Source organism: Ambystoma mexicanum, chromosome 7q (genome assembly GCF_040938575.1).
Source record: "Ambystoma mexicanum isolate Mex_15411 chromosome 7q, UKY_AmexF1_1, whole genome shotgun sequence".
NCBI lineage: Eukaryota > Metazoa > Chordata > Amphibia > Caudata > Ambystomatidae > Ambystoma > Ambystoma mexicanum.
The window spans coordinates 564,328,638-564,344,013 of NC_090941.1; the positions used below are offsets into that span (position 1 = coordinate 564,328,638).

The 15,376-nt window shown below is 48.5% G+C and overlaps 1 protein-coding gene across 2 annotated transcripts in view; it reads right to left on the reverse strand.

The window, feature by feature from the left end:
* Positions 1–14,493, reverse strand: part of TMEM272 (transmembrane protein 272) — a 245,142-nt gene extending 230,649 nt beyond the window's left edge. Inside the window, exon 1 of one of the 2 annotated variants that reach the window (XM_069640601.1) lies at positions 14,062–14,493. The gene's annotated coding sequence lies outside the window, so the exon portion shown is untranslated. Of the gene's footprint in view, positions 1–13,987 lie in introns of both variants that reach the window. The other variant, XM_069640600.1, reaches the window with a different exon arrangement.
* Positions 14,494–15,376: the final 883 nt, after the last annotated feature.

Below are 15,376 nucleotides of genomic sequence, written 5' to 3' on the forward strand. Positions count from 1 at the left end.
GGGCCATGGGGCATAGTGTTTGGTTGGGTGTTGAGGGGGCCATGGGGCATAGTGTTTGGTTGAGGGGTGAGGGGGCCATGGGGCATAGTGTTTGGTTGGGGGTGGGGGCCATGGGGCATAGTGTTTGGTTGGGTGTTGAGGGTGCCATGGGGCATAGTGTTTGGTTGGGGTTGAGGGTGCCATGGGGCATAGTGTTTGGTTGAGGGGTGGGGACCATGGGGCATAGTGTTTGGTTGGGTGTTGAGGGTGCATGGGGCATGGTGTTTGGTTGGGGGTGAGGGGGCCATGGGGCATAGTGTTTGGTTGAGGGTGCCATGGGGCATAGTGTTTGGTTGGGGGTGAGGGTGCCATGGGGCATAGTGTTTGGTTGGGATTCAGGGTGCCATGGGGCATAGTGTTTGGTTGAGGGGTGGGGGCCATGGGGCATAGTGTTTGGTTGGGGGTTGAGGGAGCCATGGGGCATAGTGTTTGGTTGGGGTTGAGGGAGCCATGGGCATAGTGTTTGGTTGGGGGTGAGGGGGCCATGGGGCATAGTGTTTGGTTGAGGGTGCCATGGGGCATAGTGTTTGGTTGGGGGTGAGGGTTCCAAGGGGCATAGTGTTTGGTTGGGGTTGAGGGTGCCATAGGGCATAGTGTTTGGTTGAGGGGTGGAGGCCTTGGGGCATAGTGTTTGGTTGAGGGGTGGGGGTGCCATGGGGCATAGTGTTTGGTTGAGGGGTGGGGGCCATGGGGCATAGTGTTTGGTTGGGGGTTGAGGGAGCCATGGGGCATAGTGTTTGGTTGGGGGTGAGGGGGCCATGGGGCATAGTGTTTGGTTGAGGGTGCCATGGGGCATAGTGTTTGGTTGGGGGTGAGGGTGCCATGGGGCATAGTGTTTGGTTGAGGGGTGGAGTTGTCATGGGGCATAGAGTTTGGTTGAGGGGTGGGGATGCCATGGGGCATAGTGTTTGGTTGAGGGGTGGGGTGCCATGGGGCATAATGTTTGGTTGGGGGTGAGGGTGCCATGGGGCATAGTGTTTGGTTGGGGGTGAGGGTACCATGGGGCATAGTGTTTGGGTGAGGGGTGGGGGCCATGGGGCATAGTGTTTGGTTGGGGGTCGAGGGAGCCATGGGGCATAGTGTTTGGTTGGGGGTGAGGGGGCCATGGGGCATAGTGTTGCACTCCAAAAGTGAACCCAATAATAAAGCTAAAACAGGCACAGTTAGGAGATGTACATCCTTATCTTTTTGAGGAAACCTGACTCAACGAAGGCCATACTCCTCTTGGGCAACCCAAACAGCAAACTATAGCAGTCCAAAATAACGGAATGTCCAATCTAGGGTCAATAAAATATATATATAAGTTAATTAAACAGATGAGATACAATAACTAAATAGAAATAAATTATAATAATGGAAAATGTGTAGTACAAAATGTAAGTTTGAAATGCAAATAAAAATCGTTACCCCTCAAAAACATATTCTTTTTCCATGTGTTTAAAACAAATTGAGGGTTTAAAAAGCCTCCTGCCACACACCGCCTACCGCCCCGCCTACCGCCCTGCCCACATTTACTTTTGGGCCCACTACAGTCCTCATGTAAGGTACTTTCGGTCCTCTGTCAAAATCAGTTGTGCACCCCTGTTATAAAGGAAGCGGATAAAGGCGTAAATATCGTTTTGATGGACAGACAAGACTACATAAAGATGGCACACAACCACCTGACAACGCCCCTTTGTTATTTGGAGCTACCAGGAAACCCCAAAAAGGAAATCATATGTGTGGCGCAATCATTGTGTGGCAGACCACTGTGATCTGTTTCTTACATTAGTTATCGTACAAGCTAATCGCATAACCTCTATTGCTTAACCGCTGTGAGGGATCAAGAGTAAGACTCGGACACAATAACACATTTTATATTGGATAAAGAATTTTATTATCAAAACAATAAAATGGGTTTGCGGAAATCCTACCTATCCCTAATTCTAAGAGGGGTTTACCTGCCTCAACAAAACGAGTGAACGTCTGTGTCAGGATGTCTGAATCAAAAAGAGTTCTCTGTCCTGTGTACAAAATCCTAAACTGACCCTCAAACACTAAACTCAATATAACATGAAATGGGTATGTCTCTTATCTGAACACCTGCAGCTTCCTTCCAAAGTTCCAAACATAAAGTTTTTAAGGTGAAGAAAAGAAAACTAAATAAAGTTTCACCAGAGAAGGGGCCTTCCTTTCTCCCAGGATTCTTCTGGATATTCACAATGCCACTTTTGGATATTCTATAATCCCAAGGAGAATGGTTGTTCCCTTGAGTTTTCTCATTTACACAACACTTTCTTTTTATTCCACAATCCCAAGGGGGATGCCTCTACCCTTGAGTTTTCTCTCTTTGCACAACACTTTACAGTTCTTTCTCTGGACCTGATGCCTTTTTCAGAAAGGGGTATGTTTCCTCCCTTTTAGTCCACAATTCAAGGAGGGGGATCTCTTCCCCTGTTTCTCAGCTTTTCCACGCTTCCTGTGGGTCTATGCCCCATTTTTCCAATCCCTGGTTCATTCTCCTGCCAGGGTTTATATCACTACTTGGGTGCGGGTCCCAGATTCACTGAGTGCCTGGTTTACTCTCCTGCCTGGGCTTTTTGTCTTTTCACTTGAGTGAGAGTCCCAGATTCGCTGAGTGCCTGGTTTACTCTCCTGCCAGAACCTTTTAAGTCCAGTCAATATTCAAGCGCAAATCCCAGGTTCACACTCTTCATCAGCATTCACTTGCTTCTGTATCCAGGTAATTATATTTTTCATGTGTCAGACCACTGACCCTTCTCTAACTGTGTTAAATGTCCCAGCTCCCTTGTGTGAGTTTCTATACTTTACTAACTGTGCGCGGCATTCGCCCTGAAGCGCCCCGGTATCCCCGGTATCCCAATCTCTTCTCTGGGTTTACTGGTTTTCTCAGGAAGCTTCGACAGCCCTCGTGTCTCACTGTTTCCTCCACTGTCCGTTTGCTGAATGGGAGTGTGTTTTATCAGCTTCTCTGTTCCTGCTTTGACTTCCACTTCACTCCACAGCTCTTGATGCTCGGGATGGCAGCTCCGCAAATACTGTTCCACCTGCCTTCCTTGGACACTGCTCTTGCCAATTCTTTTGCTCAGGAACGCAGCTTGCTTTCCTCCCGTGTCCCAACTAGCCTAGGGAGGACTGAGTCGCCCGTTCTGTTCAAGTGCTCCCCTTTTGAAGGTCCTGGCACCTGTTAAGATCTTCCAATGACTAGAATGCAGCGGTAGCTTGCCGCTTCTAGTGATCTTCCTCACTCCATCGCTCTTTCTCGTCTCAGTGTTATAAAAGGGGGGATGTACATAAGTGCCAACACTTGCTGTCTCAGTGTTATCAAAGGTAGAGGGATGCACATAAGTCCCATCACTTGTTGTCTCAGTGTTATTAAAGGGAGGGAGATGTACATAAGTCCCAGCACTTGTTAGCATCCTCCAACGACTAGAACGCAGCATTGGCTTGTCGCTTCTAGTGATCTTAATTCCTCTGCCCCTCTTTCTCATCTCAGTGTTAAAGGGGGAGGTATGCACATACGGTTGGTGCCCAGTAAACCATGGAGATTCTTTATCCACACCCCAATATACCATACAAGCATGGGGAAAGGCAAATGGTTGTTATCAAGGAATCCAGGAAAATAACTATTTTGGCCTAATGTCCTTACCATGCCTCCCGGGAGTTTATGCTCCCCCACATGGTCCTCCAGCAGATAACCACCCCCAGGGTCAGAGTCAGGTACCTTCATCCTTTCCCTGGCAATGTACGAGAAACTTCCCTCCAGTCAAGCAGTGACAACATTGCTAGATTTGTTGCACCTCATCAAAATCTAATGTACCATATTTAGTTATTGCACCTAGCACATGCAATGTATGTTTTACCATGTGATGTTTACAAATTGTGCTAGTAACACCCATTTAAAGTTCTGCCCGGTGTGCATCCTATGTGCAGGTAGGGTTATTGAAGAGATCACAGCTGTGAAAGTAGATTTGGGGGTGGATGGGCGGTTGTTTGCATTGTGGTGTTAAATATAGCCCCAAGACTGATCAACTACCCTGGCTATGTTTGGCCTAAAAATGCAGACATATTTCCTGTAATTTGAAAGCACACTTTTGACTGGCAGACCAAAAGGCCAGCATGGAAATGTCAACACTGCCACGTACACCAACTGTGTTATCAGAAACAGGAAGACTAAAAATTAAAGTGTGCCATGTGTGAACAACAAGGCTGAAAAGAAATGAGGCCTACATTTAACTACGTTATGGAGAAATGAATATCTTTTGGTTTGAAAGGAACTGTTTACAGAGGAAACTTCCTGGTCTGAATCATTCAAAAGTATATTATAATGTAGTGATGGCTTGATGCGAGATATTAAAGCAGGCCTCATGTGTAAAGTAATTGCTGCATTAAAAAATCCCAGTTTTCTGTGCATGAAGAAAAGCTGGGCTCAGCTCAAAAGACATTTTCTAAGGAGATTTGAAGGCCAAGAACTGTTCACCTTCCCCCACCAGATGCCTGGGTAAGCTCTGCTCTTCTCTTTATCTAAGGATCTCTTTGAAGGTAACAGAGCCAAGAAAAGGGGTGGGGTTTGTGCTAGACTAAGAGTTTATGAGGTGAACAGATGGCCCCTGTAAAAACAATGACCCAGCTGATGGATGTGAACTCTGAATAATTCCCCGAAAATCAAGTACATTTGGTGGTCCCTCTACCTGAGCTGATGACAATTGATGGACACCGGGGCGTGGCGGGGGGAAAGAGGGGGAGTCAAGAGATAAGATGTCCCATGGCCTGGGTATTAACTTTGAAAGGAGCTAATGATTTGATTGAAGTAAGGGCCAACAAAGAAGCAGATAGCCGGACCCACATCTAAATGGAAGAAAGAAATGTGATGTTTATGCAACTCAAATTATGCATATGACTTGAGATTACTGTATGTCCTATAGAGCATCATACTTTGTCCATTATCTTTGGAACTGTGCCACTCACAAAAATGGGACGAAGATCACTGAAAAGCTTATGAAATGCCCCATCTGATAATACAACTCCCCTAAAAATGATAACTTGGGAACAAGAGTTACCAGCTAAAATGCGATGATAGCTTCCCAGAAAATGTCACAAAGTGGAGATTCAAGGAGATGGTAGCTTATTGAATTAGATACATGTATATAAAATCTTGTGAGACTGACTTTTGTCCTGTTTGGGCAAATTACCGAAATCTGCCATTCGCACCTGCAACATCGTGCCGAAATGAGACCCATTTCATTAAGTCCGGCATGATTGGACCGTTTCGGAGACATACAGTTTGTGACTCTTATTTGTAAATTACATTTTTTTCCATGTTGTAGTTTTTAAGGTCATAACTTAAGCAGCCTAAAATTCAATTTCAAAAGGGTGGAGTTCTGACTCACAGGGATGATGCCTCGTAACTAAAAGAGACTAATCAGAGAAAAATTAGGACAGTAGATGTACAATCCATCAAGAGCCAATAAGCTGGCATCTGATCATTTAGATAATTTGGGGAGTGGTTAAAGATTTGTAAGGAGACGCACAATGGGAAAAGGGGGGAGCTGTCTGGTATCATCTGAGTAGGAACTGCTAGAAAAATTGCTGGAGAAACAAGATTGCCTGGGAACAGAATTAGACCAGAAGAAAGAATACAATCTGGAGGGAACCTTGGAAGGCAAATAAAGGGATGGATTCTGGAGGTATCCATAACTGAACCTGCAGAGGCCATCTAATCAAGTCCCTATGTGGCCAGTGAGATGATTCAGGAGCCCTGATGACTTTTTCTGATCACAAAACCCAGAGATATTCTATGTAAGTAACCTGTCCAACCAAACTAAGTCTTGTGGGGATCTGTTTGATTTAATATCTTCCCTTATTGATTGGGTGGGCAGACCAGGTAGATCCTTAGTATGTTTACCATGTAATCATTTAATTACCTTTCCTATGGCCAACTGGCAGAGGGTGATATTGACACGGGGAAACATTATCCCTCTCCATTTTACCTATTGACGTATTTATTTCCCAGTCTGCCCTCAATTTGTTACCCTCTTTTCCTTTCCTCGCAGACTATGGCATAGAAAACCCTGGCCAATACGCCACTTTTTCTTTTTTGGACATGCCTGAGCACTCTAAGGCTACTATTTTGGTGATTTGGAGCAGTCACAAATGTTATAACGTCATGTGGAAGGGCTTGTTGTGTGTGACCCTCCCATGTGTATTGCCCTTTGAAGATGTGTGTCCCTCCCAAGTGTATTGCCCTTTTAAAATGGGCCATGACTGTGTCATGGCCCAAGCTAATAAAAGGCTGCAGACTCCAAAGTGGAACGACTGAGTCCGTCTCTCATTTAGGCCTGCAGGCCCACCCTGTGTAAACACAGGCCTGCAGGCCATGTTGCCATGGGGCCCTCTCACCAGCAAGGTGGTAAGGGTCTGCATGTGCTGGGTATGGTCCGGCCTGCCCCCCATCTAAGACCAGGTGTCCCCCGGCAAACCCCTGAGGCACTGGGCCTCCAAGGTGCTGATGTCCCGTAGCACCCAGAGGGGCCGGCTTGATGCCAATAGCCAGCCCCCACAACAATGGCAACAAGGTAAGGAACCCCGCGATGTGCCCCTCCCCTGTTCTTACGTTTTTTGAGGAGGAGCAGCATTCATCGCAGCGAAGTGAGGAAGTGGCATCCATCCACCACCATGAAATGGAGGAGCGGGGTCCATGCACGGTGCCCACTGGTGGATCCTCCCTGGCTGTGGCCCTCTGTGAATAGGGTGCTCCTCCGGCCAGGGTGGGGGTCAGCCCACAGCCCGTGCAGCAGCCGAAATCTGCTTATCTGCACCTGATGAGGGAGAAAATGCCCAGCTCCATGATCGGAGTCCCGAAATAAATGTAGCCCCTGTGGCATCCACTACCAAAAGAAAGATGAGAACAAGTGGCCCGTGCCGCGTATGAGATGGAGGTGGGTGTGCATCCCCCATGGCTGTGAGATGGGGAGATGAGAAGCAGATGTAGCATGGCCAGCCTGACCTCCTGTGGCTCCACTGGCAGCACCCTGCAGTGCGAGAGAACCCGCTGCTGCCGGAAGGGGGAGATGCCAGAGCCCAGCCCGGCATAGGTCAGGGTGAAGGACCGCCGCAAGGACATGCTCCCACCGCGCCGCCCAAGCCCCTAGTGAGATCCCGGCCAACCAGCGGTGTGGAAGTAAAGGGCTCTGTGCTGGAGCTACACAGAGGAAAGCTTGCTGCCCCTTTGGATCCCAGACCCATCAGCGGTGAAGTGTCTGGCAGCTCCACGTCGGATCATGGGGAACTGGGAGCAAAAAAACACCAGTGCGATCCCAGGCCTCCGGCGGTGAGTTTCTCAGAGTTCTGTGTCGGAGGAAAGAAAGTAAAATCAACCCAGGCCCCCGGCAGTGAATACTGTGAGTGCTCTGGCGTCGGAGCTGAAAAAAACATATGCTAGGCCAGGATGCAGTGAACTTGTGATGTGCTCCACGTTGAACCATACATAACAAACTGTACATGGCCCTCGGCAGATCCCGGGCCCGGCGGTGATATAAAGCACAAGATGCACAACATGGTGCACAAAGCTGCAGGACACACCAGTGACAACAGCCCCATGCCTGCAAGGGGGAGCAGGAAGAAGTGGCCTGACATCCTGCCATTAGAATAGGGTTGCTTCCTGCCCTGCCAGTGACCACATCCGCCTGCACCTACCCTGCTGGTGCTATTCCTGCACCCCGGGCCGCTGGGGCGGTGTCTGGAGTAATAAGCGTTGGCTAGGGAAGCGTGCAACGCTACATGCTGGCGCACTGGAAGGATAGATGAATAAGAAAAGAACAGCTCAAAAACAAAGCCACCATTGTCCCAATGTAGGCCCTGCACTTCTTGAACCAGCTAGCTTGTGCCGTGTAAATAGAGACATGATTCCAGTCCAGTCCAGGCCGAGAAAGAGAAGCAGTGCAAAACTCCATCTGCTTGCAGTGGCAGAGCTTTCATATTTTAAGTGACAGTTATCGTCCGAACAACAAGGTGCATTGGAAAGGTACATACTCTGTACATCATGCTTGCACACGAGTCACGCTTCAATATTATGAGTACCACCTTTACAGATTGTGTGAAGAGTGCACTGCAATGCTGGAACTGGGTGCTGCATGCAAGCTCCATGGTAAGAGCTGACGAAAGAACAGTACCCCTGGGGGGGTGAAGTGAATGGCACAGCCTAGAGGCCCTGCCATCAGTGTCTCTCTGCTGGTCCCACGTCAACCACCAATAGTGGGGAATTCACCAGGTGCAACAGCCCAATCGACAGGTAGGCGGCCCCAGCACCCTGCCCCTGGTGTGCGCCCTCTGCTACTGAAAGAAGTGGCCCCAGCACCCTGCCCTGGTCGCGCCCCATGCAACTGGCAGTTTCCTGCCCACACTCCTGCCTGGGGGAGAGAACTAAGGAGCAAGTGGCCCCAATGCCCTGCCACTTGTGTCGCCCTGCCTGCCCTGCAAGTAATCATGACACCCGCCACCAGAAAGTAGGGTAACGAGCAAGTGAGGGTTGCTTCTCTGCACGAGTGCTTGTGTGCCCTCCTGTGCCACCACAGTAAAGTGATACTCCTGCCTGGGGGAGCGTGGCCAAGCAAAAGAGGGACTAGTAACATGCTGTCACACCATGCCCTGTCAACATCACGTGGCGCAGCCTAGACACCCTGCTGCCCGCGTCTCTCTGCCTGCCCCAACATCAAGGGACTAAGCTGATGTGGTTCTTGGCGCTCCCAGGTGCAGCTTTGCCGGCCTTTGAACTGTACCATCAATGGATCTGGACCCTTGGTAGTGAATACCCTGAATGGACACTAAAGCAAAGTGAACTGGCCTCCTGCAGTCCTGCAAGTGCTCGGAGAAGTCACAGTAAACATGTATTTAGATGCTGTGAGCCTGCATGTAAATTATATTTTTTAAGTGGTCCCACTTAAATGGATGTGAAGCTGTATTCCCGTAGGTTTGGAAGCGTGCTCTAAATGGTGCCCGCAGCTAGCAATGGCGTCATTCAGTGGTGGAAAGTCCAGTTCCCCCAGGTTAATAAAGAGTTTTATGAAATGGGGGAGAACTGCCATCATTCCACCGGCAGTTCGCCAACCACTACTGTCACCGGCTGATTATGTTTAGAGTGTGTTATGTGTGTTATGTCTGCAATTACCTGAGTCCCGATGTATGTATCAGTGGCATATCCTACAAGTGGTATACGTATTGTCGTTCTGTAACGGGAAATCATTTATGTTTCAGCAACATTTGTTTTGTTCGTTATAGAAAAGGAGGAGTGTTGTGTGCGACCCTCCCATGTGTATTGCCCTTTGAAGATGTGTTCCTCCCACGTGTATTGCCCTTTTAAGATGGGCCATGACTGTGTCATGGCCCAAGCTCATAAACCAAGCCCCTGCAGGCACGTGCAGCAGAACGGCTGCAGACTCCAAAGTGGAAGACTGAGTCCGTCTCTCATTTAGGCCTGCAGGCCCGCCCCGTGTGAGCACCGGCCTGCAGGCCGTGTTGCCATGGGGCCCTCTCGCCAGCAAGGTGGCAAGGGTCTGCATGTGCTGGGTATGGCCCGCCCTGCCGCCCCGCCCCCATCTAAGACCAGGCGTCCCCCGGAAAACCCCTGTGGCACTGGGCCTCCAAGGTGCTGGTGTCCCATAGCACCCACAGGGGCTGGCTTGATGCCAAAGCTGGCCCCGACACAACAGGGTTTAAGCAGACACCGCGGGCGGGGAGGATGAGCAACATAAATGAGAAAGAAATCAAAGTGTTTACATCCATTTGTTGAAGCTTTTAGAGCACCAACATTCCAATGCAGTTGCTGCAGGATTGTGAATAATGTATACTTTGCTTAGTAGTAGTAGAATGAAAATATCGGTGCTCCTTAAAAGGCCAGATCGGTAAACAACAGGAAGCCCCTCTGAGCAGCAGTGCCTCAGATCTGGTGTTCTAGCAATACATGCCAGCTTCAGCTCATGCCACATTATGCCTGGTGAAGCAGGTCCTTTTCATTGAAAGAAACAAACTATTTCATCAGTACAATTAAAAGTAATACAAAAAGGCTTGGGTGCATGGAACTGTAGTTTGCTTAGGGCAGCGGTCTGCAACCTGTGGTCGCCTGATGTTTTGGACTCCAACTCCCATGGTTGTTTACCATTGACTATGCTGGCTAGGGCTAATGGGAGTTGGAGTCTGGAAAGCCAAAGGTAGCAGAGCTCTGATTAAGGTGACCAGAAATCTCAGTTTTAGCAGAAACGTCCCGGAATTGGGCCCTCTGTCCCTCGCCCTGAAACTATTTTTCATTTAAAAACATGTCCTGGTTTTGGAGAAAGGGAGTGCCACCACTAAGAAGAATCCAAACTTGAAGATTACATCTACAAAACTTCCAAAAATGTAACACAACACGTATAAACTAAACTCACATTTTTTAACAGCTGGGAATGTTACACCACATCTCTGCTAACTCGCTATGGTCTTGAACCTCCAACCTTTCAGGTAATAGCCACACACGTTATCTGATTGTACCAAGGTGACTGGTCGAGAATCGGATATATAGCAATGCGAGGAAAGGTTCCTTTGTTTTTAACATGTGTACCTTTACAGTAAAATTCGCACAGTTTATAACCAGAAACCATGCCATAAATGGACATTATTTATTCTTGACTTTTTTTTCCACTTTATTTTTACTAAGCTTTTCATAAATCAACAAGTCGCCAGACACCCCTGGCATTGCCCAACAATAACAGACTATGAAAAGACAGAACATGTCCAATTTCCCCCCAACCTCTTCCCCGCCCCACACCCCCCCCCCCTCCCAACAAAGGCATACCAGAATTCCAAACACAGCAAGTACATGAGCTTTTTGAACCCACCATTTGTTATGGAAGGGCATTGGGGGAAAGGGGGGGGTGGCGGGGGAGCAGTACTTCTTTTACGGTTGTGGACGACCCGGTTTTTCCTTTGACACAAGTTACTGCCAACGACTTTTCTTCTACATTCTGGTTTTCAGGAGCGTTTATTAGTTTGGGCGAATATGTGGCGCTGGTGCCCCCTATCAGCCAAAACTATTTCATTAGAGTACAGATCGGGAGAAATGGCATATGCATATGAGGAGGGGCACAAAGCTTGTAGGTGTTATTTGGTGAGCCCATAGCCATGCTAATCCCTATGGCCATTCCCTCCCCGTTCCTGCCCCTACTTGCCCCCAAAACACATCCTCATAGGAACTCTTTCAGCTCACTTTAGGCGAGCCTTACCATCAAACTTTGCACTGGAAGTGCCTGCCAGTGTTTATTCACAGCATCCTTCTGAGAGTTCATGACTTAATTGGAGCTGTAAACACGCTACTGGTGTAATAAACATTTCGTAACCAGGGCTGCATTCAGCCACTCCCGTTAGAAGCCCTATGCGTGTCCTTCACTGTCTATTAAAACCAAGCACTGGCAAAGCCAAGAGTTTTGGCTTGTGTATACGCATTAGGCATTTGTCAGGCCCTGCTATTGGATGCCCAGGTACTCGCACCATTTACGCCTGCTAGCACCAATGACCAGCTAATACCACCATGGCAGTGCCTGGCAAGTGCCTTTCCCATACCTACACACAAGCCCAAACTGTTGGCATTGCCAGTGCTTGCTTTTAAAGGGCGGTCATTTCATCTGGGCTGGCTTTTGAAGCCCGTGCTATTACGCCTGATCTTTCCTCCTATGATTTGTCTGCTCTTCTCCGCATGCTAGGTGTGTTTATTTATTTATTTGCTGAGCTGTGAATCGGGGCTCTTAAGTGCCTGGGAAGTCTCCAACAGGGATAGCGGCCGAGCATGCAAGGGGCACAGCTCTCAGTTGTGGAAAGAAGTGTGAGAATATTTGAAAACTAAGGTTTTCGTGTTAGCCACCCTCTGTCCGTGGGAAGCGCCTCGTGTGACCCTCTGCAATGGAAACACAGTTGAGCCTTTGGAAAGGGCTCCGACACAATTTTCCTGATGCAACCCTACTTCAGTCCTTCCATCGCAGAGTGACATGTACTAATTCATCCCGCCATTCATGGGAGCGCTGCCAGCTTGAAAGACACATTTCCAGGCAACGAAAACTGAAGTGCATCGAACATAAAAATGCGCGATCGATTGAGAGGCATATAGGTGGATACATCAATAAATAGGCAGATAGGTATGTGTATGGATATATAGACTGGCGGGTGTGTGGGTGCATACATGGATAGGCATGCAGATAGATAGGGGACTAGATGGGTGATGGACAGATGGATGGACAGATAGATAATCGGACAGATAGCTGGATAGATAGACAGGTGGATGTATGGACAAATGGCAGATAGATCATCAGACAGATAACTGGATGGATGGATGGATGGACGGACGGACGGACGGACGGATAGATAATCGGACAGATAGCTGGATAGATAGACAGGTGGATGGATGGACAAATGGGCAGATAGATCATCAGACAGATAACTGGGTGGGTGGGTGGATGGATGGATGGATGGATGGATGGATGGATGGATGGATGGACGGACAGACAGATAGCTGGGTAGATAAGCAGGTGGATGGATGACAGATAATCAGACAAATAGCTGGGTAGAGCGGCAGGTTAATGGATGGATGAATGGACATATAGATAATCACACAGATAGCTGGGAAGATATACAGGTAGATGTATGGATGGACAGATAGATAATCAGACAGATCACTGGGTAGATACGCAGGTGAATGGACAGAGAGATAATCAGACAGATGGGTCGGTAGATAGACAGGTAGATGGATGGATGGACAGACAGATAGCTGGGTAGACAAGCAGGTGGATGAGTGACAGATATTCAGACAAATAGCTGGGTAGAGAGGCAGGCCAATGGATGGATGGATGGAGCGATAGATAATTACATAAGATAGCTGGGTAGATATACAGGTGGATGGATTGATGGATGGATGGATGGATGGATGGATGGGTGGGTGGGTGGGTGGATGGATGGATGGATGGATGGATGGATGGACGGACGGACGGATAATCAGACAGATAGCTGGGTAGATAAGCAGGTAGATGGGTGGATGGACAGATAATTAATCAGACAGATCGCTGAGTAGATAGACAGGCGGATGGATGGACAGACAGATAGCTGGGTTGATAGGCAGGTGGGTGGATTAATGGACGGATATCTAATCAGACAGATAGCTGGGTAGATACACAGGCAGATGGATGGATGGATGAATGGCTAGATATATAATCAGAAATATAGCTGGGTAGGTAGACAGGTAGTTGGATGGATGCACAGATAGAAAGCTGGGTAGATAGGCAGACGGATGGATGGATGGATGGATGGATGGATGGATGGATGGATGGATGGATGGATGGATGGATGGGTGGATGGATGAATGGACAGATAGATAATCAGACAGAAAGCTGGGTAGGTAGACGGGTAGATGTATGGATGCACAGACAGAAAGCTGGGTAGATAGACAGGTAGATGGATGAATGGACAGACAGCTGCGTGAATACGCAGGCAGATGGATGGATGAACAGATAGATAATCAGAAAGATAGCTGGGTAGATACGCAGGTGGATGGATATATACATGTATAACTAGATATGTACTTACATAGTCAGACGGATATATATATATATATTGATAGTCAGGCAGATGGATCACTTGGCTGATACACAATCAGAGATCGATAACTAGATAAAAGGACAGACTGATAGGTAGATATTAGGTACATAGATACACATATATCTACATATGCAGGCAGATTGAAAGATGGATATGGATCGGTAGATGGGTCGGTGGGCAGACAGATAATCAGACAGATTGATAGAAACACATACGTACGGGGACAGAAAGATAACGTAATAGATATGGACAGCTGGTCAAGAAGATGGATCGCTCGCTAAGCAGACGATAAGATAATGTGTAATGGCATAGGTAGAAAGAGAGAGATACTCACATATACGCATAAGCAGGCAGCCAGCTGTGGATGGGTAGATAGGTACTAAGATGGACAGACTTTCCTTTCCCTACCTTTTCAATGGCCGGGAAGAAGGAATCAGACTCTGCTCCGCTCAGTAACAGCTCTCCATCAGCGCCTGCAAAACTCCGCGTGAAACTCGGCACTATCCAGTTATTCCACTTCATCTGCGCCCACCCCCGAGGCATCCGCTGCTGCTGCTTCTTCCTCGCACTCCCGCTGTAGACCCCCCTCCTGCTCCGCCTCCACCTGTCTCTCGCGCCCGGGGTCTCACTCCAGCCCGCAACCAGCAGAGACCTCTGCGTTGTGAAGCTGCCTCCGGCTTCCCGCGGTGGTCGGCAGCAACAGGCTCTCCGTTCCGCTGGAAGGAAAGGCTGCGCCTGGAGGCAGAGGGGCCAGCATTTCCCGGCGGGAATTCGGCACGATTCTGTTTCTAGCTTCCAGCTGTTCGAAATTCCCTGGTTCTCTCTCTCCCGCTCCAGTGATAGAAGTGTACCGAAAAAAGTAGTGGAACTGTGGTCTCAGCAGGGGAGAGGGTAGGCAGAAGCATAGTGCAGCATGTGACAAGGCCACTGCAATAGTCTAAGTGACTAGTAACTAAGGCTCCTATTACAACTTAACACTTGCACAGGGACATGAATGGACAAATCCTCTGTATAGAATGGTGAATATGGTCGTAAAAAGTAGCGGAATGGTAAACCAAAAAAATAAAAGTAGTGGAACACCATTCCCGACCGTTCCCGCTTACTTTGCTCACTGTCCCGCTCTCTCTCTTTCTCTGCCAAACCCCTCAGGCCCCCGTACCCCAGAAGCCTCGGTTTATCCTCACACACCTTCCTCAGGTCGCTTCAGAGACTTCTGCACAAATAACTGTAAATCAAATGATTGGGCCTCATTCTGACATTGCCAGTATGCTGGCAGTAGAGCCGCCAGGATACCGGCAAATGTAGTTACCGTTTCCGACATCCATTCCGGCAGCAATGGCGCCAGCTTACCGGTGTAAGAGTGAATGTGTAAATCTCCATTCATGGAGTCCGATCGGACTCCATGAGGAGATTTGCAGTGATTACCAGCACCGGTAACACCAGTGCAGGTAATGACGTCTTTTTAGGCCGATACCGTGCCCGCTTTACCTTCACATTTACCCGGGGGTAACCCAGGTGCCACACCAGCAAACTCGTAGTCGGCCAGTCTGGTAAACTGCTGGTATCCATGAATACCGGCACTTTTTTTTACCGGACCAGCTGACTCAGAATGAGCCACTCGGATACCGTCAAAAGTAGTTACCATTTCCGGCACCCACTCCATCTGCATTTCCGCTGGATTTTGGGTGCCAGATTGACGGTGTAAATCACCATTCATGAGTCC